The 21,132-nt window shown below is 42.9% G+C and overlaps 1 pseudogene; it reads right to left on the minus strand.

Annotated features, from left to right (window-relative positions):
• Window positions 1-14,216, minus strand: part of LOC129469764 (obg-like ATPase 1) — a 47,200-nt pseudogene extending 32,984 nt beyond the window's left edge.
• Between the last annotated feature and the right edge of the window lie 6,916 nt (window positions 14,217-21,132).

Below are 21,132 nucleotides of genomic sequence, written 5' to 3' on the forward strand. Positions count from 1 at the left end.
CACTTTGGGAGGCCCGAGGCGGGCGGATCACAAGGTCAGGAGATCGAGACCATCCTAGCTAACACAGTGAAACCCCGTCTCTACTAAAAATACAAAAAATTAGCCGGGCGAGGTGGCGGGCACCTGTAGTCCCAGCTACTCGGGAGGCTGAGGCAGGAGAATGGCGTGAACCCCGGGGGGCGGAGCCTGCAGTGAGCCGAGATCACGCCACTGCACTCCAGCCTGGGCGACAGCGAGACTCTGTCTCAAAAAAAAAAAAAAAAAAAAAACCAGATCATTACTTTATGCCAAAATAAACTACATATGTATCAAAAATTAAAGACAAAATATGAAACCACAAAAATACTAAGGGAAACATGGATGAATATTTTTCTAATCTTGGAGTGAAAAAGGCCTTTTAAAGCACATGTTACCAAATTCAGAAGGTATAAGGAAAATATTTTTTATAAATTTGGCTACATAAAAATTCAAGACTTAGACCTTTTTAAAAGACATAAAAATCATACCTTTAAATGAAGGAAAAACATTCTATGTTTTTGAATAGGAAGAATTAATATCATAAAGGTGCCAATTATTTTATTAACATATAAATGTAACATATGAATCCAAATTAGCATATAAGTGCAATTAGAATCAGAATACATCAATTTTTTTAAAAACTGGACAGTAATTTTAATATTCATATAGAAGAATAAATGAGATGGTCAAGAATATTTGGAAAGGAAGACCAGCAAAGGCGACCTGTCTTATCATATATTAAACTTAAAATGAGGCTATGGTAAATAAAACAGTATGATATTGGCACAGGAATAGACATCTAGATCATTAGAGAAAATAGCACAGTGGCTCATGCCTGTAATTCCAGAGCTTTGGGAGCCCAAGGCGGGAGGGTGGCTTGAGGCCAGGAATTTTTTTTTTTTTTTTTTTTTTTTTTCTGAGATGGAGTCTCGCTCTGTCACCCAAGCTGGAGTGCAATGGCATAATCTTGGCTCACTTCAAACTCCACCTCCCAGATTCAAGTGATTCTCCTGCCTCAGCCTCCCGAATAACTGGGACTATAGGCACCTGCCACCATGCCCAGGTAATTTTTGTATTTTTAGTAGAGACAGGGTTTCACCATGTTGGCCAGACTGGTCTTGAACTCCTGGCCTCCAGCTCGCCTCATCCTCCCAAAGTGCTGGGATTACAGGCCACCACGCCTGGCCTGAGGCCAGGAATTGAAGACCAGCCTTGACAACAAAGTGAGACCCCGTGTCTATAAAAATTTTTAAAATTAGGCCGGGTGTGATGGCTCATGCCTGTAATTCCAGCATTTGGGGAGGCCAACAGAGTAGATCACGGATCACTTGAGGCCCAGAAGTTTGAGACCAGCCTGGGCAACATGGCAAAACCCCGTTTCTACAAAAAATAAAAACAAGTTACCCTGGTGTGCTGGCATGTGCCTGTAGTCCCAGCTGCCCAGGAGGCTGAGGTGGGAGGATTGCTTGAGCCCAGAAGTTTAAGGCTGCAGTGAGTTATGATCATGCCTCTATACTTCCAGCCTGGGCAACAGAACAAGACTCCATCTCTATTTTTTAAAAAAAGAAAAACAGAACCCCAAAATTGATCAAACTACATGGCAATCTAATAAATCACTGATATGGTTTGGCTGTGTCCCCACCCAAATCTCATCTTGAATTGTAGTTCCCATAATCCCCACATGTCATGGGAGGGACTCAGTGGGAGGTAATTAAGTCATGGGGGCAGTTACCTCCATGCTGTTCTAGTGATAGTGAGTGAGTTCTCACGAGATCTGATGGTTCTATAAGGGGCTTTTCCCCTTTGCTCAGCACTTCTTCCTGCCACCAGGTGAAGAAGGATGTGTTTGCCTCCCCTTCCACTATGAGTGTAAGTTTCTTGAGGCCTCCTCAGCCCTCTGCAACTGTGAGTTGATTAAACCTCTTTCGTTTATAAATTACCCAGTCCCGGGCAGTCTTTATAGCAGCATGAGAACAGACTAATACAAGGACCAAGATGACTTTTTATTTATTTATTTTATTTATTTTTTATTTTATTATTTTATTTTATGTATTTATTTTTTATTTTAGTTTTTACTTTATTTATTTTATGGTGCTAGCATAACTGAGTATACAACTAGAAGAAAATAAAGCTAGTTCCTATGGCAGACACCGCTAGTTGCCTAACCGATTTTCATTCAGAATCTTGGTTTTGTTTAGGGCAGCAATGTGCCCAGACAAATCTATTTACCACCCTGGACTCTCTTGAAAATAAGAGTGGCCATGTCCCACTCAGTGAGACATAATTAGAAGTCTAATGGGTAGAGCTTCCAGGAAAGCTATTGTTTTCTTGATAAAAAGAAAAGAAGGGTGTCCTTCACCCTATATTCTTCCTGCGCATAACGTGTAAATGTGACCCTTTTAGTACAGAAACTGGCTTGCCTGAAAAAGAAAATAATAGGCTGGGCGTGGTGGGTCACGCCTGTAATCTCAGCACTTTGGGTGGCCAAGGTGGGCAGATCACTTGAGGTCAAGAATTCGAGACCAGCCTGACCAACATGGCAAAACCCCCTCTCTACTAAAAATACAAAAATTAGCCAGGCGAGGTACAGGCACTTGTAATCCCAGCTACTCGGGAGGCTGAAGCAGGAGGATCACTTGAACCCGGGAGGCAGAGGTTGCAGTGAGCAGAGATCGCACCACTGGACTCCAGCCTGGGCAACAGAGCGAGGCTCTATCTTAAAAAAAAAAAAAAAAAAAAGGAGGAAACAAAAGAGAAGAAGAATCCCTGAATTGTGGAACCAAAAGGGAGATGATGCCTGGATCTTTGATGGCATGGTGGAGCCACCACACCTGTCCTGACCTTTTACTTCTATTCTTCTTGTTACATGAAAAAACAAACCAAAAAAATAGCCCTATTTGATTTTTTTTTTTTTTTTTTTTTGAGATGGAGTTTCACTCTTGTTGCCCAGGCTGGAATACAATGGCATGATCTCGGCTCACTGCAACCTCTGCCTCTTGGGTTCAAGTGATTCTCCTGTCTTAGCCTCCCAAGTAGCTGGGATTACAGGCATGCAACACCATGCCTGGCTAATTTTGTATTTTTAGTAGAGATGGGGTTTCTCTATATTGGTCAGGCTGGTCTGGAACCCCCGACCTCAGGTGATCCACCCACCTTGGCCTCCCAAAGTGCTGGGATTATAGGCGTGAGCCACCTCGCCTGGCCCCTATTTGATTAAGGCATTGCAGTAGAGATTCTATTATATAGAGTTGATTGCAAATTTGGGGCAATCAGCTACTATGTCATATGATGTAATATAATATAACTTGAAATGCATTAGATATCTAAGTATAAAATAATAAAAATAAAAGTGAGGAGGTGTGTATGAAGAGAACTCGATTAAGAGGAATCATAAGGGAAAGTGACTATATGAAAGTTAAGTTTTTTCAATCGTGAAAGCGTAAATTAAGAAAAAAACAATAGATTGGGACAATATTTGTAACACATATGAATGAAAGCCTGTAACATATAAATAGTTTCTACAAATTAATTAGAAAGAAACTAATGACAAATAGAAAAATGGACAAAGGCTACAAATAGGCAAATTGCAGAAGAGGAAATTCAAATAGTTAATAAAAATATAAAAAGATACTGCTCAGCCTCATTATTCAGGAAAAAGCAAACTAAAACAAAAAAGAGATTCCACTTTTCAATAACTGGCAAAAATTATAAAGAGTAACCATATCTGCGCCAGGCATGGTGGCTCATGCCTGTAATCTCAGCACTTTGGGAGGCCAAGGGAGGTAGACAACTTTGAGCTCAGGAGTTCGAGACCAGCTGGACAACATGGTGAACCCCATCTCTACAAGAAATACAAAAATGGGCTGGCCATGGTGGCTCATGCCTGTGGTCCCAGCTACTTGGGAGGCTGAGGCTGGAGGATCACTTGAGCCAGGAAGTGGAGGTTATAGTGAGCTGAGATCATGCCACTGCATTCCAGCCTGGATAACAGCAAAAGAAACCCTGTCTCAAATGAACAAATAAAAAGAGTAATCATACCTTATACTGAAAGCATAAACAAAGGACACTCATACATGCTGGTGGGAATATAAATTGCTACAGCCAATTTGGAAAATAACATTTGAGCTAGCAGTCTGTTTGGGAAATCTATCCTACAGAAATAAAAGCAATACGTAACCAAGTAGCTCAGCTTCAAAATGCATTTTGAAACTTTTTTCCTTTCTTACATTTAGCCTTGAAACATACTTTGAAATTATTTGTTGGCTGGGCCTGGTGGCTCATGCCTGTAATCCCAGCACTTTGGGAGGCCAAGGCAGGTGGATCACTTGAGGCCAGGAGTTCAAGACCTGGCCAACATGGTGAAACCCCATCTCTACTAAAAATACAAAAATTAGCCAGGCATGGTGGTGCAAGCCTGTAATCCCAGCTACTCAGGAGGCTGAGGCAGGAGAATCGCTTGAACCCAGGAGGCGGAGTTTGCAGTAAGCAGAGATCATGCTACTACACTCCAGCCTGGGTAACAGAGTGAGACTCTGTCTCGAAAATAAATAAGTAAATAAATAAATAAAGCTCTTTGTTTCGCTCCCTTCCCACCAGATAGATACTCTTGTGCACAGTGCTCGCTTATCTAATTATGCACTTATTTAGAAATTCCAGGGGCTAATTTTGAAACATATCAAGCATGAAGACCCAACTGCTAAATTCCAGAGATTACCTCAAGGCAGTTAATCTACAACCTGGCCATTGTTGAGATGACAGCAGCCCACGCAGGTGGACCGTGACTCAAGATAGCCCTGGAACAAGACACACAGGCCTCGTACCCAGCACTACTCCCGCATGGCTCCCATTCCAAGTTCCCTTATTTATTTATTTATTTATTGAGACAGAGTCTTGCTCTGTCACCCAGGCTGGAGTGCAGTGGCGCAGTCTCGGCTCTCTGCAACCTCCACCTCCCGGGTTCAAGTGATTCTCCTGCCTCAGCCTCCCAAGTAGCTGGGATTACAGGCGTCCACCACCAGGCCCAGTTAATTGTTTTGTATTTTTAGTAGACGGGGTTTCACCATATTGGCCAGGCTGGTTTTGAACTGCTGACATCAAGTGATCTGCCTGCCTTGGCCTCTCAAAGTGCTGGGATTACACGCGTGAGCCACAGTGCCCGGCCAAGTTCCCCTAAATTCCTGGGCTTACAGGCTTGAGCCACTGTGCCGGGCCATATTATGTAATTTTTAAAGCCAGTGTTATTGTCCTCATCTGTTAGTTCAGAGCAGCGAGGTCCGACGGAAATATAATGTGAGCTATACGTGTAGTTTAAAATTTTTAGCAGTCACATTAAAAATAGTAAAAGGAAACAGAGGTTCACATCCCAGATAAACACCCAGGTCTTTTTAAAAACTCAGGCTTGGCCGGGCGTGGTGGCTCATGCCTGTAATTCCAGCATTTTGGGAGGCTGAGGCAGGCAGATCATGAGCTCAGGAGTTCGAGACCAGCCAGCCTGGCCAACATAGTGAAACCCCATCTCTACTAAAAATACAAAAATTAACCAGGTGTGGTGGCACGTGCCTGTAATCCTAGCTACTGGGGATGCTGAGGCAGGAGAATCGCTTGAATCCAGGAGGCAGAAGTTGCAACGAGCTGAGATTGCACCACTGCACTCCAGCCTGGGTGACAGAGTGAGACTCCATCTCAAAAAAAAAAAAAAAAATTCAGGCATGCTAACAAGGGCTTGTAGTCCCAACTATTTGGGAGTCTGAAGAGAAGGATCACTTGAGCCTAGGAGTTCCAGCCTGTAACATGCCATGATTGTGCCTGTGAACTGTGAATAGCTACTGCACTCCAGCCTGAGCAACATAGTTTTTTGTTTTTTTTTTTAAAGAGACAGTGTCTTGCTCTGTTGCCCAGGCTGCAGTACAGTGAGTGGCATGATGATAGCTCACTGGACCTTGAACTCCTGGGCTCTAGCAATCCTTAACACTCTGTTTGTTTGTTTAGATGGAGTTTCACTCATGTTGCCCAGGCTGGAGTGCAATGGTGCGATCTCTGCTCACTGCAACCTCCGCCTCCTGGGTTCAAGCGATTCTCCTGCCTCAGCTTCTGGAGCAGCTGGGATTACAGGCACGTGCCACCATGACTGGCGAATTTTTGTATTTTTAGTAGAGACAGGGTTTCACCATGTTGGTCAGGCTGGTCTCGAACTCCTGACCTCAGGTGATCTACCCTCCTCGGCCTCCCAAAGTGCTGGGATTATGGCCAACACTCACTTTAAAAAATACCTCAGCCTCCCCAGCAGCTGGGACTACAAGCATGTGCCACCATGCCCAGCTAAAATTAATTTAATAACATGCTTTATTTAACACAATATACCCCTAAATATTACCACTGCAACATGTGATCAATTAAAAAATTACTGGTGAGATATTTTACATTCTCTTTTATGTTCTACGTCTTAGAAATCTGATGTGTATTTTACATTTACAGCATAATTCAATCCAGATCAGCCACATTTCATGGTTTTGTTTTATGGTTTTGTTTGTTTGTTTGTGATTGTTTTTTAAGACAGCGTCTCACTCTATCACTCAGGCTGGAGTGTTGTGGTGCCATCATGGCTCACTGCAGCCTCGATCTTCCCAGGCTCAGATGATCCTGCCGCCTCATCCTTCCAAGTAGCTGGAACTACAGGTGCATGCCACCACACCTGGCTAATTTTAAAATTTTTTGCAGAGATGGGATCTGGCTATGTTACCCAACCTGATCTTGAACTCCTGGGCTTAAGTGATCCTCCTGCCTCAGCCTCCCAAAGTGCTGAGATAATAGGCATGAGCCACCACGCCCACCCTCAAGTTTTCAATAGCTACCTGTGGCTAGCAGCTGCTGCACTGGATGACACTAGTCTAGTCTAGGGCAGAGTCCATGATACATCGACATTACAGATGCAAACGTATGACTTCCCCCCACCTTTTTTTTTTTTTTTTGAGACTGAGTCTCGCTCTGTCACCAAGGCTGGAGTGCAGTGGCGCGATCTTGGCTCACTGTAACATCTTCCTCCCACGTTCAAGCAATTCTCCTGCCTCAGCCTCTCAAATAGCTGGGATTACAGGCAACTGCCACCACACCTGGCTAATTTTTGTATTTTTAGTAGAGATGAGGTTCCACCATGTTGGCCAGCCTGGTCTTTTAACTCCTGGCCTCAAGTGATCTGCCTGCCTTGGCCTACCAAAGTGCTGGGATTACAGGCATGAGCCACCGCACCCGACCTGATCAATCTCTTAAAGAGAATCCAGCTTTATTACTGCCAGTACATGACCAAACTGCTTCTATATTTGCCCTGGGAGAAATGGACAAAGGGAAATACTGTTAATCTATGAATAAAAACTTTGCAGAAAATTAGCCAGTGTTTAATTTTCCAAAACTTCCCTCTGTTCAGTAGATACCAGCTACTGATGACTACATATACTAGGGAAAGTTTAAAATTAGGAAATGCTGATTTCTCACATTATGAATTTCTAAATCCTGTGAAGAAAAGCTTAAAGAGCTTCTGAATATACAGAAGTTCCATTTAAGGACTAGGTCCTCCTTGTAGATGCATCAAAATATTACAGATTCCAAACTGAGACTTCATTTTCAAATGTGTTTTACTTGTTCTAAAACAATCTGTCCACAAATATAAAACTATAAGTAATAAATTGTTATTTTCCCACTGTGAGAATCTTTAGTGTGAAAAAGTATTCTACAAAAGAATTTTTTAAAAAATAAATTATATAATAAAAAATATGTACAAAATGGGTTACAGAGGACAGTTTGTATACACATAGATAAAGATATGGAAGGTAACACACATAACTGTTAACAGGGCCAGGCACAGTGGCTCACGCCTATAATCCCAGCACTTTGGGAGGCCAAGGTGGGTGGATCGCTTGCGGTCAGGAGTTTGAGACCAGCCTAGCCAACACTGCGAAATCCTGTCTCTACAAAAAAATACAAAAAAAAAAAAAAAAAATTAGCTGGGCATGGTAGCACACGCCTGTAATCCCAGCTACTTGGGAGGCTGAGGTACAAGAATCTCTTGAACCCAGGAGGCGGAGGCTGCAGTGAGCCAAGATCGTGCCACTGCATTCCAGCTTGGGTGACAGAGTGAGACCCTGTCCCCTCCCCCCTCCCAAAAAGTGTTCACAGTAGTTACTACTGAAAAATGGGATTTAGGATGAACAAGATAATTTTACATTTTTTTTTTTCTGAACATTCTTTTATTATTATTATTATAATTTTTTAGGGTACATGTGCACAATGTGCAGGTTTGTTACATATGTATACATGTGCCATGTTGGTGTACTGCACCCATTAACTCATCATTTAGCATTAGGCATAACTCAATGAGCAATAATATAAGTTCATTTCCATTAATTGACTATGATTATTTAGCAGTCTGTGGTGCTAGAGAAAATATGAAAATCTAAAGCATATATATATGTTCTCTCTCATATATATATATGAAATCTTTAGTTATATATATACAGTTTTTGAGACAGTGTCTTGCTCTGCCACCCAGCTGGAATTCAGTGGTGTGATCTCAGCTTACTGCAGCCTCAACCTCCCAGGCCCAAGCAGTCCTCCCACCTCAGCCTCCAAAGTGCTATGATTACAGGTGTGAGCCACCATACCTGGCCAAAAGCATATTTATTTAAAATACTACTGCTAGGCCGGGTACAGTGGCTCATGCCTATAAGCCCAACACTTTGGGAGGCCGAGGAGGGAGGATCGCCTGAGCCTAGGAGTTCCAGACCAGCCTGGGCAACATGGGGAAATTCGATCTCTACAAAACAACAACAACAACAATAAGCCATAATAAACAAAAATTAGCCAGGCTTAATCTAGAGATGATTTAAAAGTATTACAGGAGGGCTGGCCATAGTGGCTTATGCCTGTAATCTAGCCACTGGGGAGGCTGAGTGGAAGGATTCCTTGAGCCCAGGAATTTAGGACCAGCCAGGGCAACATAGCGAGACAGCTCCCCTAACCCCCAGAAATAAAAAAACTTCCCTGGGCATGGTGGCACACACACCTGTAGTCCTAACTACTTGGGAAGTTGAGGTAGAAGGATCTCTTACACCCAGGAGTTCAAGGATGGTCCATGCACGTACTTCATCTGGGCCTGCAGTGAAATAGGCTGTTACCTTCCTGCCTGACCGGAGGGGCTGGGGGAATCGCAGCTGGGAGAAAGCAATCCCTTCACCCCAGTTGCCAAACAGAACCCCCCACCCCCTGAATTTTCCTTCTCCCTCCGTCCCTGATGGTTCTGGCTTTCCCAAACTGCTTTTGATCTTCTGATTCCTCTTGGGTTGAAGCAGACCAGTATTTTTTTTTTAACAACACCCCCACTCCTCCTCCCCGCCTCATGCTGCCAATTTCTTTTTTTTTTTTTTTTTTTTTTTTTTTTAGTAGAGATGGGGTTTCACTGTGCTGACCAGGCTGGTCTTTAACTCCTGACCTCAAGTGATTCACCTGCCTCAGCCTCCCAAAGTGCTAGGATTACAGGCGTGAGCCACTGCACCCAGCCTCAATATGATGTTTTGATACACGTACTACATGAACATTTTTTTTTTTTTTTTGAGACAGAGTCTCACTCCATTGCCCAGGCTGGAATGCAGTGGCGTGACCTTGGCTCACTGCAACCTCCACCTCCCAGGTTCAAGTGATTCTCATGCCTCAGCCTCCTGAATAGCTGAGATTACAGACATGTGCCACCACGCCCGGCCAATTTTTTGTATTTTTAGTAGAGACGGGGTTTCACCATGCTGGCCAGGCTGGTCTCAAACTCCCGGGCTTGTACCACTGAGCCTAGCCACTACACCAGGCCAGAAATATGAGTGATTTTTGTTTATTGATCTTGTACCCTACAACATTGCTGTACTTGTTTATTAGTTCTTATATGATTTTTTGACACATAATAATTGCACTTATTTATGGGGTAGAGTGTGACTTTTTATTTTTTTAAGACGGAATCTCGCTCTGATGCCTTGGCTGGAGTGCAGTGGTGCCATCTCGGCTCACTGCAACCTCTGCCTCCTGGGTTCAAGCGATTCCAGTGCCTTAGCCTCCCGAGTAGCTGGGATTACAGGCATGTGCCACCACATCCAGCTAATTTTTGCATTTTTAGTAATGATAGAGTTTCACCATGTTGCCTGGGCTGGTCTCAAACTTCTGACCTCAGGTGATCCACCCACCTTGCCCTCCGAAAGTGCTAGGATTACAGGCATGAGCCACCGTGCCCAGCCTCAAGGCAATACTATCAAAACCCCAGTTCTCTTTCTTGCACAGATTGTCAAGCTGATCCTAAAATTCAGATTAAAATACAAGAGTTGGCCAGGCATGGTGGCTCATGCCTGTAATCCCAACACTTTGGGAAGCTGAGGTGGGATAATTGCTTGACTCCAGGAATTTGGGACCAGACTGGGCAACATGGTGAGACTCTCTACCAAAAACTACTACAACAAAATTAGAGTGGTGTGGTGGCTTGTGCCTGTAATCCCACCTATCTGGGAGGCTGAGGTGGGAGGATTGCTTGAGCCCAGGAGGTAGAGGCTGCAGTGAACCATGTTCACACCTCTGCACTCAGGCCTGGGTATCACAGTGAGACCCTGTCTCTAAAAAAAAACAAAAACAGAAACAACAAGGGAACCTAGAGCAACCACTGAAAAAAGCTGTTAAAAAGTAAAAAAAAAAAAAAAAAAAAAAAAAAAAAAAAGAAGTAGTACAATGAATAGGCTATGAAAAAAATAAAAAAATAAAAAGGTGAGAAAAAATGAAGTCATATAAAATGGTCAGTTAAAACTACAAAAGGGAGAAAAATAGTGAAAGAAATACAAGGGACACAAAATAGCCAAAACAACCTTGAGAAAGAACAAAGTTGAAGGACTGGCACTTCCTGATTTCAAAACAGCACTGTATTAGTCCGGTTTCATACTGCTATAAATAACTTCCTGAGACTAGGTAATGTATAAAGGAAAGAGGTTTAATTGACTCACAGTTCAGCATGGCTGGGGAGGCCTCAGGAAACTTACAATCAAGGTGAAGGGGAAGCAAGGCACCTTCTTCACAAGGCAGCAGGAAGAAGTGCCAAGAGAAAGGGGAAAGAGCCCCTTATAAAATAATCAGATCTATTATGAGAACTCACTGTCACGAGAATAGCATGGGGAACCGCCTCCACGATTCAATTACTTCCACCTGGTCTCTCCCTCGACACATGGGGATTATGGTGATTATGGGGATTACAATTCAAGATAAGATTTGGGTGGGGACACAAAGCCTAACCATATCAAGCACAAAGCTACACCAATCAGGACAGTGTGGTACTGGTATAAGAACATTCAACATTCACATAGATCAATGCAATAGACTTAGAGTCCAGAAATAAACCCTTACATTCATGGTCAACTGATTTTTGACAAAGATGCCAAGAAAATTCAGTTAGAAAGAGCCTTTCAATATATGGTGCTGGGACAAGTGAATCGTAAAAAAATTAATTTGGACTCTTATGTCACACCATACATAAAAATTAACTCAAAATGTAAGAAGTAAAACTGTACAACTTATAGAAAAAAATATATAAGTAAATTTAAAATTTTATTTATTTGTTTTTGGAGACAGGGTCCCACTCTCACCCAGGCTGGAGTGCAGAGGTGTGAACATGGTTCACTATAGCCTCCACCTCCTGGGCTCAAGCAATCCGCCCACCTCAGCCTCCTGAGTAGCTGGGACCACAGAAATACGCCACCATGCCTGGCTACTTTTAAATTTTTTTTTTTTTTTTGAGACAGGGTCTGACTATTTTGCCCAGGCTAATCTTCAACTCCTGGTCTCAAGTCTCAGCCTCCCAAAAGTGCTGAGATTACAGGTGTGAGCCACCATGACCCCCCAAAGTAAATTTTCTTGGGTTAGAGAATGGTTTCTTAGACACAACGTTAAAAGCACAAGCAACCAAAGAAATAGATAAACTGGGATTCATGAAAACTAAAAATTTTAGTGCTTCGAAAAATACCATCAAGAAAGTGCAAGTACCCACAGAATGAGAGAAAATACTTGCAAATCATATATCTGAAATGGGACTTGTATTCAGAATATATTCTAAAAAACTCTTATGACCCAATTAAGATAAAACCCATAATTTTTTTTAAAAATGCATCTGAAAAGACATTTTTCCAAAGAAGATATGCAAATGGACAATGAGCACATGAAAAGATGCTCAATGTCATTAGCCATCAGAGAAATGCAAATCAAAATCAAAATAAGATACTACATCATTCCCGCTAGAATGGTTATAATCAAAAAGATAGATAACAAGTGTTAGAATGTGGAAAAATCGGCACTCTCATGCACTGCAACTGGGAATGCTAAATGGTGTAGCCACTTTGGAAAATAGTCTGGCAGTTCCTCAAAAGGTTATCATATGACCCAGCAACTTCATTACTTATACATATATTCATGAAAAATAAAAACATATATCCACACAAAAAATTGTACATAAATGTTAATAATAGCATTGTTCATAATAATCAACACAAGAATAATCTAAATGTCCATCATCTGGTGAATGATTAAACAAAATGTGGTATATCCATACAATGGAATATTATTTGACCATAAAAAGGAATGAAGTACTGATACATTCTGCAACATAAATAAACCTTGAAAGCATTAAGCTAAGTGAAAAAAGCTGGCCTGGCATAGTGGCTCGTGCCTGTAATCCCAGCACTTTGGGAGGCTGAGGCAGGAGGATTGCTTGAGCCCAGGAGTTTGTTTTTGTTTTTTTCCAAGTGTTTTATTGAGTGCAGACATCTGGATTACTGTAAAACATGCATTATCTTTCTTCTTCGGTTGTTGAGTTGTGTTAAATTTGAAGAAGATAATATCTCCATCTTCGACAATATAATTTCTGCTTTGTTGTCTGTACTTTCCAGCAGCCTTGACTGCATTTTCAGAACCTTCCCATCTAAAATCTTCATATTTCATTACTTCAGCCATAATGAGTCCCTTTTCAAAATCTGTGTGAATTTTTCCTTGCAGCCTGAGGATCCTTAGTTCCTTTCCTGATGGTCCATGCACGCACTTCATCTGGGCCTGCAGTGAAAAAGTATTCTAGTTGGAGTGCTGCAAACCCAGCCTTAATAATCTTTGGCAAAGCACTTTGTGTCGTGTTCGCTTCCAGTTACTTCTGTCTCTCCTCAGCACTCAATTCTTGCCAAGGCCCCACTAAAAGGAATGACAAAGGCACCTGGGTCATACTTGTCCACCCACTCTTTTATTTTTATCAACCATTTGTTTTTTTTGTTTTTTGTTTTTTTTGAGACAGAGTCTCACTCTGCCACTCAGGCTACAGGGCAGTGGCGCAATCTCGGCTCACTGCCACCTCCGCCTCCTGGATTCAAGCAATTCTCCTGCCTCAGCCTCCTGAGTAGCTGGGATTACAGGAGCATGCCACCATGCTTGGCTAATTTTTGTATTTTTAGTAGAGACAGAGTTTCACCATATTGGCCAGGCTGGTCTCGAACTCCTGACCTTGTGATCCACCCACCTCGGCCTCCCAAAGAGGTTTTAGTTTTTTATCTCCTCCTCTCACAGCCACCTTTTCTAGTTTATCTGTAATGGACCCAATCATCTCCTCTTTAGGCTGAAGCTCTTCATGTATTATTTCTGTGATTCCAATAGGATCTACACTTCCTTCAACATGTGTGATATCACCATCTTCAAAAGCACGTGTTAGATGAAAGATGCCATCACAGACATTAATATGGGATTAAAAAAAAAAAAAAAAGCATTCCCCAGGCCCTGCCCATCATGAGCTCCTTTCACAAGGCCAGCAATATCCACTGCATTTAGAAAGGTAGGAATTTTGGTTGCTGGTTTGTGGTACTGGCAAAGAAAGTCAAACCTTTCATCTGGTACAAGTACCCTGCTCTCATTAGGATCAATGGTGCCGAATGGGAAGTTTTCTGCTGAAGCCTGACTATTGGTTAATACATTGAAGAAAGTAGATGTCCCAACATTTAGCAATCCACCAATACCAATTTTCAGTGAGGTTCCAAATCTTCCAATTATTGGGGGTGGTTTAATTCCATCACTTCCCTCCTTCCAGGGCATCGTGCTCTGCCTTGGCGATGACACGGGGCCCCAGCAGCTGCGAGAGAAAGGTCCTACCGGCAGCCAGAAGAGGAGGACAGAATGCAGGCCCGGCCCCTCCGCCGAGCACCACGCACTTCGGCGGTACGGGAGGGCCGTGGAACGGTGGCGGCGGAATAGGAGGGCTGGACGCCGAACGGCACCTCGAGCTCAGGCGTTTGAAACTAGCCTGGGCAACATAGGAAGACCCTGTCTCTAAAAGAAAAGAAAACAAAAAAGAAAAAGAAAAAAAAGCAGCAGCAGCAGCAAAAGAAGCCAGTCACAAAGGCCCCATAATTATGATTCCATTTTTATGAAATGTCTGGAATAGGCAAGTCCACGGAGACAGAATGTAGATTAGTGATTGTCAGGTCCTGGGGGAATGAAGGAATGGGGAATGAATGCTAAAGGCTATGGAGTTTTTGGGGTTTTTTGTTTTTTTGGAGAGAAGAAAACATTCTCAATGGACAATGGTAATGATTACCCAACTTTGTGAATATACTAAAACCCACCGAATTGTGTACTTTGAAAGGGTGAAGTCTATGCTATGTGAATAATAAAGCTGTTATTTAAAAAACACACTTGGGGTTTGTTGTCTGGTACACAGAGGTGACTTTCAGATTTGTGCTGGTGGCAAGAGGGGAAAACAACTGCAAGGGCAGCAACTGCTGCTAAAGAAACACCAGCCGTTTCTAATTTTACACTGTCCTATATTTTGCTGTTGAGTTTTGTAGCTTTCAATAATGCTATACTAGAGGCCAAAACAGAAATGCCTTTTATATTTTATTATAACAGCTAAACTGGGAAATAAACTCACCAATTGCTTTTTTTAAAAGGAAATGAGCTAAAAACAACATAGATGTTAAGTGGAGCTTAAATAAACCTTTGCTTAGTAAGATGGATATTTCACAAGAGAGGGAGAGTTTGGTAGTAAAAATAAAGTGTTACATTATTTTAAAAAGCATTTTGTTTCATTTACTGTAGATGGCCAAACATCATTTTAAAACATATGGTAAATCTGTTGGGTAGTAAAAAGAAATGACATCTTGTTTCCATTTTCTTATTCTTTCCAGTTTATCCCTTTATTGTAAATCATTTTCCATTGTGGGAGGATATTAAATTTAAATCAAACTGAGGGGGAAAAAAGCAGGACTTATGTTCATAAATTCATGTTTCTCTTAGTATTGCTGCCTCTTACAGCCATTTTATGAAGAATACTATGGCCTGAGTAGTTAATATTATTTAAGATTTTTCAAATTGGTCTATTCCTGGATCTAAACAAATTGGAAAATTGGAAGTTTCTTTTCATTTCTTTTTTTTTTTTTTTTTTAGACAGAGTCTCCCTCTGTCACCCAGGATGGAGTGCAGTGGCACAACCTTGGCTCACTGCAATCTCCACCTCCCAGGTTCAAGTGATTCTCCTGCCTCAGCCTCCCAAGTAGCTGGGATTACAGGCACGTGCCACCATGCCTAGCTAATTTTGTATTTTTAGTAGAGATGGGGTTTAGCCATGTTGGCCAAGCTGGTCTCAAACTCCTGACCTCAGGTGATCTGCCTGGCTCAGCTTCCCAAAGTGCTGGGATAACAGGCATGAGCCACCGTGCCTGGCCGGAAGTTTCTTCTCTTGAGCAAACAGCTCTGTTTATAGGTCAAGAAACCTATTTATAAAAAGAACAAAAAATTTATGCAATTATGATATAAACATTTTAAATAAATTGTAATACTCTTTCATGATAAAAGATCCATGAATCAGAACTGGTAAGTATTTAAGGAACGATATTAAAGTTGATTTGTTTTTTTTTGAGATGAAGCCTCATTCTGTCACCCAGGATGGAGTGCAGTGGACCGATCTTGGCTCATTGCAACCTCTGCCTCCCAGGTTCAAGTGATTCTCCTGCCTCAGCCTCCCAAGTAGCTGGGATTACAGGCACCTGCCACCAGGCCCAGCTAATTTTTGTATTTTTAGTAGAGATGGGGTTTCGCCATGTTGACCAGGCTGGTCTCGAACTCCTGGCCGCAAGGCATCCACCCACCTCAGCCTCCGAAAGTGCTGGGATTACAGGCGTGAGCTACCGTGCCAGGACAATATTAAGGTTGATTTGTAAAGATAAGTAATAATTAACATGTATAGTGCTTACCATGTCCTTAGACTATTCTAAATGCTCTGCATGAGACTGTATGTGTTACCAAAACACCAGGGGTTCGGTCTAGGTCCTGCTGCTCTCTGCACAGAAAGCCAATCACTGAAACCACGATTACTGCCAAGGAAGAAGGCTTTAACTGGGTGCTGCAGCAGAGGAATTGGGAGCTTAGTCTCAAATCCAACTCCCCGACTGACTGTAACTAGGGGTTTATGTAGCAGAAAAGAAATGCAACAGTGTATAAGAAAACGAGAGGCTGGGCACGGTGGCTCATGCCTGTAATAACAGCACTTTTGGGAGGCTAAGGCAGGCACATCACCTGAGGTCAGGAGTTCAAGACCAGCCTGGCCAACATAGTGAAACCCTGTCTTTACTAAAAATAAAAAAATTAGCTGGGTGTGGCAGCACCTGTATTCCCAGCTACTCAAGAGGCTGAGGCAGGAGAATCGCTTGAAACTGGGAGGCAGAGGTTGCAGTGAGCTGAGATCGCACCATTGCACTCTAGCCTGAGCAACAAGAGTGAGACTCCATCTGAAAAAAAAAAAAAAATAGAACAAGAACTAGGGAGGAGCAAGGCAGCAATTATGATGAATGAGGGGTCCCCGAATCTCATTGTCTGGATGTGGTGACCTGGTGAGTTTCGGTTCTTTGATAATTTTTTTGAGAGGTCTAAAGGTAGTTTTTTGAGGAAAGAACTCAGATAAAACAAATGTGGCCAGGCATGGTGGCTCACACCTGTAATCCCAGCACTTTGGGAGGCTGAGGCATGTGGATCACCTGAAGTCAGGAGTTCGAGACCAGCCTGGCCAACATGGTGAACCCCTGTCTCTACTAAAAAAAATACAAAAAAAAAAAAATTAGCTGGGTGTGGTGATGCACACCTGTAGTCCCAGCTATTCGGGAGGCTGAGGCAGGAGAATCACTTGAATCTGGGAGCCAGAGGCTGCAGTCAGCCAAGGTGGCACCACTGTACTCCAGCCTGGGCAACACAGTGAGACTCCATCTAAGAAAAGTTAAATAAATAAAAAATAATAATAATAATAATAATAAATAAATAAAATAAAATAAAACAAGTGTAAGTGTCAAGTTTAAGACCAGAAGGTCAGTTTCTTTTTCTGTTGTTGTTCCAGTTTTAGTATATGTGCTGACTAATCCAGCACAAGAAGGGTCAATTTCTATGTTTATCCCAAAAAAATTCTATGGGACTATGGGGTCAGTTTCATATATACATACATAAATACATGTATGTGCATATGAATGTGTATATTCCTCACAGTTATATAAATAAATAAAAAGTCTTCACCACCACAACCCCATTAAGATGAGGACACTGACACAGAGCAAGGTTAAATAGTCTCTCCAAGCTAAACTCAAGAAAGTTTGGCATCAGAGTCCATGTTTTTAATAATTATGCTACGTGAATATCAAGAGCTCTGAAGAGAACATTAAGCCAATAAATCCTGCCTCCTGGATTCACGCCATTCTCCTGCCTCAGCCTCCCAAGTAGCTGGGACTACAGGTGCTCACCACCACGCCCAGCTAATTTTTTCGTATTTTTAGTAGACATAGGGTTTCACCGTGTTAGCCAGGATGGTCTCGATCTCCTGACCTCATGATCCACCCGCCTTGGCCCCCCAAAGTGCTGGGATTACAGGCGTCAGCCACCGCGCCTGGCCCCTTATCCATGTTTTGATACTACACTGTATAAAACACCAAGTGCTTCCTTTGGACATAAGGTACATCTAAAGCTTATTATAAACTTCTTCTACAAGAAAAGGGGGGACTAATTTGTTTTGGAACCCTCTTTGGTCTATGTCAAAACTCTCTAAATTTAATGACTGATTTTAAGATTCCAAACAATTTGTCAATCTAAAGTACATTACTGGTTGGGCGCGGTGGCTCATGCCTGTAATCCCAGCACTTTGGGAGGCTGAGGCAGGTGGACCACCTGAGGTCAGGAGTTCGAGACCAGCCTGGCCAATATGGTAAAACACCGTCTCTACTAAAAATACAAAAATTAGCTGGGCATGGTAGCACACGCCTGTAGTCCCAGCTACTCGGGAGGCTGAGGCAAGAGAATTGCTTGAACCCAGGAGGTGGAGGTTGCAGTGAGCTGAGATCGCACCACTGCACTCCAGTCTGGGCGACAGCGAGACTCCATCTCAAAAAAAAAGAAAAATTAACACTCCAAGTTACTCCTCGAATGTTTCAGGAATGAATACCTGGGCCATCAGCTGTTTCATGTAAGGATGAAAGAGGAAGGAAACAGAAATTTGCGTTAAAAGGAAGCAAGCTGGGGCCAGATGTAAAGGAAGTAAGGGACATACCTGGGCAGGAAGAGAGGAAAAAACATTCTATAAGGAAAGAGAAATCAGTACAAAGAAAAAGAGAAAGTAAAATTTTCCTATCTGGGTGAAGAATATTAAGAAAATTGGCCAGGTGCTGTGGCTCCCGCCTGTAGTCCTAGAACTTTGGGAGGCCGAGGCAGGAGGATCACTTGAGCCCATGAATTTGAGACCAGCCTGGGCAACACAGGAAGACCCCGAGCTACAAAAAATCAAAAAATTAGCCAGGCATGGTGGTGCACGCCTGTGGTCCCAGCTACTTGGGAGGCTGAGGTGGGAGGATCATTTGAGCCCTGGAGGTTGAGTCTGCAGTGAGCCATCATCATGCTACTGCACTCCAGCCTAGGCAACAGAGTGAGACCCTCTGTCTCAAAATAATAATAATAATAAAAGTTTAAAATAATATTAATAAAATAATATCCAAAATTTGGAAATAAGCAGAAGAGATGACTGAGTCTTTTCAACGGAATGCAGAATGCTGTTTAGACTCTCTAGGAATTGTCTGATTATTAGGTGTGTGCATCGTAATTTGATTTTCTTTTCTTTTTTTTTTTTTGAGAGGGAGTCTCACTCTGTCACCCAGGCTGAAGTGCAGTGGTGCGATCTTAGCTCACTGCAACCTCCGCCTCTCTGGTTCAAGTGATCCTCCTGCTTCAGCTTCCCAAGTAGCTGGGATTACAGGTGTGCACCACCATGCCCGGCTAATTTTTGTATTTTTAGTAGAGACGGGAGTTTAACCATGTTGGCCAGGGTGGTCTTAAACTCCTGGACTCAACAGATCCTCTGGCCTTGGGCTCCCAAAGTACTGGGATTACAGACGTGAGTTATTGCACCTGGCCTGACTTATTTTCTGTTTATATTTGCGTAAGAGACAAGTTTTTAACTTATGAAAATTTTAGGCCGGGCGCGGTGGCTCACGCTTGTAATCCCAGCACTTCGGGAGGCCGAGGCGGGCGGATCACGAGGTCAAGAGATCGAGACCACGGTGAAACCCCGTCTCTACTAAAAATACAAAAAAATTAGCCGGGCGTGTTGGCGGGCGCCTGTAGTCCCAGCTACTCGGAGAGGCTGAGGCAGGAGAATGGCGTGAACCCGGGAGGCGGAGCTTGCAGTGAGCCGAGATTGCGCCACTGCACCCCAGCCCGGGCGACAGAGCGAGACTTTGTCTCAAAAAAAAAAAAAAAAAAGAAAATTTTATCTTAACAAGAATTTGTGTAGGAATATAATGATTAGCTAAGAAGCAGGTGAAAAGAGGACCTAGAAGGTTTTGGATTCAATAATAATAGGCAACAGGAGAACAACAAAGAAGAGCCACCATGAAGTTAACAAAAAGCCCACTGGTGTTTTGGCACTTTTTTTTTTTTTTTTTGAGACAGAGTCTTGCTGTGTCACCCAGGCTGGAGTGCAGTAGCACGACCTCAGCTCACTGCAACCTCTGCCTCCCTGGTTCAAGCGATTCTCCTGCCTCAGCCTCCTGAATAACTGGGATTACAGGCGCCTGCCACCATACCTGGCTAAGTTTTGTTTTGTTTGTTTGTTTGTTTTTTTAGTAGAGATGGGGTTTCGACATGTTGGCCAGGCTGGTCTCAAACTCCTGGGCTCAAGTGGTTCACCTGCCTCATCCTCCCAAAGTGTTGGGATTATAGGTGTGAGCCCCCGTGCTCAGCCTGTTGGTGTTTTGTTTTGTTTGAGACAGGGTCTCACTCTGTTGCCCAGGCTGAAGTGCAGTGATGCAATATGAGCTCACTGCAACCTTTGCCTCCTGGATTCAAGTGATTCTCATGCCTCAGCCTCCTGAGTAGCTGGGACCACAGGTGTGTGCCACGATGCCCGGCTAATTTTTGTATTTTTAGTAGAGATGGGCTTTTACCATGTTGCCCAGACTACTCTCAAACTCCTGAGCTCAACCAGTCCTCCCACCGTGGCCTCCCAAAGTGTTGGGATTACAGGTGTGAGCCACCGCACCTGGCCACAAATAGCCCTTTGTATCCATGGGTTCCACATCTGTGGTTTCTGCATCTGTGGATTCAGCCAACCAAGGACTGAAAATATTTAGGGGCAGGCCGGGCATGGTGGGTCACTTTGGGAGGCCAAGGTGGGCGGATCACTTGAGGTCAAGAGTTCGAGACCAGCCTGGCCAATATGGTGAAACCCAGTCTCTACTAAAAATACAAAAACTAGCTGGGCATGGTGGCACACACCTGTAATCTCAGCTACTAGGGAGGCTGAGGCAGGAGAATCACTTGAACCTGGGAGGCAGAAGTTGTACTGAGCTGAGATCGTGCCACTGCACTCCAGCCTGTGTGACAGAGTGAGAATCCACCTCAAAAAAAAAAAAAAATTGGTGGGGGGGAATAAAAGGATGGTTGTGTCTGAACTAAACATGTATAGACTTTTTTTCCTTATTATTCCCTAAGTAATAATAGTATAATTACTATTTATATAACAATTGCATTGTATTAAATGTTTTAAGTAATCTA

The sequence above is a fragment of the Symphalangus syndactylus genome, chromosome 20, assembly GCF_028878055.3.
Source record: "Symphalangus syndactylus isolate Jambi chromosome 20, NHGRI_mSymSyn1-v2.1_pri, whole genome shotgun sequence".
Classification (NCBI taxonomy): Eukaryota; Metazoa; Chordata; class Mammalia; order Primates; family Hylobatidae; genus Symphalangus; species Symphalangus syndactylus.